Raw genomic sequence first — 5,706 nt, 5'->3', positions numbered from 1 at the left:
GCAGTAAACACTATGGAATGGGAATAATTCAGAATTTTATTTTAGTGATCGATTACGCCTTGAAGTTTGATAGATTGGCAAAGTTTGTTGGGGATCTGGTGCCCACTGATGGGACCAAAAGAGAGAGATTTCTCCATGGGCTACAACCTATGTCTTGTACCCTAATTTTAGCACGAGTCCTTCACTCAGCTCGAGTACAGCTGGCAAATAAATATACGGAGAAATGACCAAGGAAATGATATTTGTTTATTGTCCACGTAAGCAACTCCGGTTTCACATGGGCACGTGTGGTGTTAGGCATCCTAGGATTAACCTGAGCTACAGACATGAAGGTTGTGAAGCATGAGCTCATGATATTCAAATGGCTGCCGAAGTACGAGCTCGGAGAGATATCCAGCTCGTGGTAATTCAAATATATTGCGTACCCCCGGATCCCCAAAGACTCGGGTACTTTTATACGCTTATTTATGACCAGTCTGTCATATTTAATGTCCCAAATATTAGGAGACCATTTATTTTATGATCAAATCATATCCCAGTATAAATGGGAATTGTTTGTATTAAATATAATAAATATGTAAATTCGTGATTGACTCACGCAGTTACCCAAACCTGTCCATGGAATTTCTCTATAAATACTAAGAATACTGGATAGGGAAGACGATTATTCTGTTGTTACACCCAGATTTCGAGCCATGAGAGTTGTGATCTCGAAACCTGGATTCATAATGAATGAACTCGTAAATTCTGGAATATGTCCGAAATCTAAACATCGAACCAGTGAAGCGGAGACGACTTCTAAGATGATAGCCTCGAAATCCTCACAAGCTCGAAAGATAGACCCCGAAGTACATCTGTTCTCGGGATGGCCTCGGATCAAGACTCCGAGCCTGATGCGCGTATGAGCTCGAAGTCATATAGCCTCGGGAAAATGTTATAGCTCGAAAGTCAATAAGAAACCTGGGTGAATAGGGGCCTTGGTGATATAGGATAATAACTTTGAATATCATAATGAGTCATCCATAAGAGACGCGGTCTACATTGATTACTATAAATCCCCTATGATCAAGGGATATTATTTGTTCAGTTACACGCCCCCTGATCTTCAGGGGACGTTTCCTTGTATATAGGATTGCTAGCTTTTAATGCCATTTAATTTATTTGCATATACAGAATAACTTCCCGAAATATGTGGGATAGTATTCTGAAATCTTCTCTATAAATAGAGAGGTCATGCACCATTGTAAGGGACAAAATTTTTGTGATCTTAAGAGAAAACTCTGGAGAATTCATCCTTGAAGAATTTCCAGAGATCATCTTAAGTTTAATAACAAAGACTCGTGGACTAGGCAGATTTAACTGCTGAACCACGTAAAAAATCCCGTTTGTATTATCATATTTCATTTGGCCATAACTGATTATTGTTTTCGTGCTCTTCTTTCACTGTTGACGAAAAATGATGTCAACAGTTTGGTGCTTTCATTGAGAGGCTTAAGCATTCAGTCCCTGAATAAGTCATGGCCACTAATAATCAGAATGCTCCTGAAGAGAATTACCCAAGACGTCCTGGGGAACAGCCGATGGAAAACCCAGATGTTGAGGAAAGAAGCGGATCCTCCGATTCTCGCGGACCACTCGCTCCACCACGAGATGAGGATATGTATTACAATCCTGAATGATATGTTCCCATTGTGGAACTTGAGAACTAGCAGCTGAAACAGCAGTTGGCAGAGGCCAACAAGCGGAATGAGGAGTTAGCTAGGATAGTCGCAGAGGCGCACGTGGCTCAGCCCCCGCCTCTGCGTGAAAACCAAGCTCCTCCTCCTAGGGACGTGCATGTTCCTCCCCGCAGGCCCCGGGGGCGTCCGCGAAAGAATGCTACCCCAAGAAGACCGGCACAACCTCCGGCACCAGCAGAGCCATCCGCTCCCCCTAGGCCCCAGAGAAGTACTCGGGCTAGGGCCCCGGTTAATCCACCTGTGGAAGTACCTGCGGGAACTGAGAACAACCGAGCCCCTACAGAGGCTCGGACTCAAGTCCCTGGGAGCGCACCGAATGCAACTAACCCATCTCGGGCAAACTCTGGACCGTCTAGGCTGCGAAATGGGTGGCAGCCACCGTCACCCATACAGTCCCCTCCATCACCTATAAGATATCCTTCACCCCCTCGCAGGAATGCTCAACCAGTTCGAGATCAGGACGAAAGGCGTGCGGGGAGGAGACAAGGAAACAAGGAAGCTTTCCAGGAGCGGAGAGATGCCCTATCAGAGAGAAGTCAAACATCTCGGTCCCGCACAGCGGAAACGAGGCGACACGGAAAAGTTCCATCTCAAAATAACTATGCGACAAGTTTTAATAGTGACGACTCTGGAGATACCAGATCATTCAGCAAGCATGATCGAGGTCGTAAGAATACTGGAAGCCGCAGGAATCGCTCTGACCTGTGAGAACACCTGAATCAAAGTCGGGGTAACGATAACCCGATAAACCCGGACCTGAGGGATCGCTTGAATAGGCGTCAAGACCCCCTACGGAGGCGCGAGCCTGGAATTGTGACCGGCGACAACCGATTCCAGACAGTACCCCTCGCGGACCCGGTCCAGGAAAGAATTGAACAGTTGGAAAAATCCTTTAGGCTTTTGAAAAGCGAGCAAGGTCGTGATCGATGTGAAGATTCTAACGAGGAGCTTGAACCGTTTGCTCCCCATATTTCTAACACTCCATTTCCCCAAGGATTTCGGATCCCTCACATCCCAACGTTTGAAGGGAAGTCCGACCCATGCAGCCATCTAAGTTCGTTCAACACCATAATGAGAGCAAGCAACGTGGGTTACGAGCTCAGATGCATGTTATTTCCAGCATCTTTAACAGGACCAGCCAAAAGCTGGTTCGAAAAATATAAAAGACACTCAATAACTTCATGGGAGCAACTGTCTAGAGACTTCAAGAAGCAGTTTAGAGCCATGACGGGGGTTAAGCCTGAGGCGTCAACCCTGACTAATGTTCGACAGCAGCCAGGAGAAACTTTGAAAAGTTACCTTACGAGGTTCAATTTGGAAGTAGCCCGAGCTCGGAACGTGGATGACAGCGGTCACCTAATGGCTGTCCAAGCTGGAGTTATGCCAGGGAATGCTCTCTGGGACGACATGCAGAGAAAACATGTGAGGTCCATAACTGAGTTTAACAAGTGGGCACAGAGGTTTGTCAATGTAGAGGAAGCGAGGTCGACACTTAATATGACTTCCCAGCCTGCAACTACAACGATAAACATAAAATCTGCCCCAACCTCGGTGGACCCACCAGCTTCAATGCCTGCTGCGGAAAACCCTTCCAAGAGAAAAAAGAACGAAGGGAGTAACCCCGAGGTCGAAGGAGGAAAGAAAAAGAAAGGGGAGAGATATTTCTCCGTGTACAGAGTGTACACCGAGCTCAACGAGTCTCGGGAGAACATATACCTGGCCAATGAAAACCAGGTCCCCTTTAGGCGTTCGGACCCGATGAGAAATCAAAAGTCCAAGAGGGACTCCAGCAAGTATTACCGATTTCACAGAGACACCGGGCATACTACCGATGAATGTCGACAGGTGAAATACGAGATCGAAGGATTGATCTTGAGAGGTTACTTCAGACAATATGTCAAGAACCAGAGTACTAATCAGGCGACCCCGAGCCAGAAAGCAGCCGCGCCACAACCCACGCAAAACAATAATTCTCGAGCTCGGGAAGAAGATAGGCCCCCGCCGATAGATGGAGAGGATGTAATAACCATCTCGAGAGGGCCTCATCCTGTAGGAATGGGCAGAAATGCCCAAAAGAGATACGTTAATGAGCTGAAGACTGGGGACGGGTCTCCCTATGAACCCAAACAGAGAGCTCCAAAAAGTCAGAGGATTGAATCCCAACCAATAACCTTCACAGAGGAAGACGTGTCCCATGTCCAGTTTCCTCACCATGATCCGCTGGTCATCACTCTCCAGCTGGCAAATAAAAGGGTCCACCGAGTTCTCATAAACAATGGGAGCTCAGTTAACATTCTCTATAAAGCAACCCTCGAGAAGATGGGACTCTCCCTTTGCGACCTGAAAGCGTGTGCAACTACTTTATACGGCTTTTCAGGAGAAGGGACCGCCTGCATGGGATCCATCGAGCTCCCTGTAACCTTGGGAGACTACCCAGTCTCGGCAACCAAGATGATGGAGTTCGTGGTAGTAGATCTACCTTCAGCCTACAATGTGCTGCTCGGGAGACCCGCCCTGGTTGGGCTGGGGGCAGTCTCATCAGTAAGGCATCTGGCCCTTAAGTTCCCGACCCCTAGTGGCGTCGGAACATTAAAGGGAGATCAATTAGCTGGGAGGGAATGCTACAGCATTTCCTTGAGAGGAAAGAAACAGACGAGCGCACAAGCACTCGTCATTATTCAAAATAAAGACGGGACGGTCTTAGAAATTGATGAAGAGATCGATCCAAGGGTTGAGGAGAAAGCTGACCTCAAACCCTTAGAAGAGCTCGAAGAAATTCAGCTCGAGGAAACCGATCCCTCGAAAAAGGTGAAGGTTGGAAAACACCTCTAGGATGAGACAAAATAGCAACTAATTTGCTTTTTAAAGAAGAACCAGGATGTCTTCGCATGGTCACATTCGGACATGGTGGGAATAAGTCCGAATATAGCAAGCCACGCGCTAAATATAGACAAAAGCTTCCCTCCGAAGCAACAAAAGCGAAGACAGCTGGACGACGACAGAAAGAAGGCACTGAAGGAGAAGGTTGACAGGTTAAAGGCAAATCGATTCATTAGGGATGCCTTTTACCCTGACTGGGTAGCCAATCCGATGTTGGTCCCAAAACCCAATGGGACGTGGCGGACCTGTATTGACTATTAAGACCTCAACAAAGCTTGCCCGAAAGACTGTTTCCCATTACCAAGGATTGACCAGCTCGTGGATGCCACGACAGGGCATGGTCTGATGTCGTTCATGGATGCCTATTCTGGATATAACCAGATTCCAATGCATGCCCCCGACCAGGAACATACGAGCTTCATAACGGATAAGGGGTTATACTGCTATAATGTCATGCCATTCGGGCTCAAAAATGCTGGGGCCACATACCAGCGACTCGTGAACATGATTTTTTCAGAACAGATAGGCAATAACATGGAAGTTTATGTTGACGACATGTTGATGACCTCGAAGAGTGCTTTGGCGTGCTCCGTAAGTATAACATGAAACTGAATCCTCAGAAGTGCACTTTCGGAGTATCTTCAGGAAAATTCTTGGGCTTTATCATGAACGCTCGTGGAATAGAAGCCAACCCCGACAAGATCCAGGCCCTGATTGACATGCCCTCACCTCGAAGACACAAGGATGTCCAAAGTTTGACCGGCAGAATGGCGGCCCTAAGTAGGTTCATTTCAAAATCTACGGACCATTGTCTCCCATTTTTCAACCTTTTAAGGGGAGGTAAGAAATTTGAATGGACAGAGGAGTGCGAGCTGGCATTCCAGGAGCTTAAAAAGCACCTCGCCGAACCCCCCATCTTATCAAAACCTGAAACGGGAGAGGTACTGTACCTATACCTCTCCACCACCGAACACGCGATAAGTGCAGTACTCGTGCGAGAAGAAGAAAAAGTACAAAGACCCGTTTACTACATCAGTAAAAGGTTACTGGGGGCAGAGTCAAGATACCCCCTGATGGGGAACCTGGC

This window comes from Humulus lupulus, chromosome 3, assembly GCF_963169125.1.
Source record: "Humulus lupulus chromosome 3, drHumLupu1.1, whole genome shotgun sequence".
NCBI classification, from domain to species: domain Eukaryota; kingdom Viridiplantae; phylum Streptophyta; class Magnoliopsida; order Rosales; family Cannabaceae; genus Humulus; species Humulus lupulus.
Note: the sequence above shows the minus strand (reverse complement) of the source record.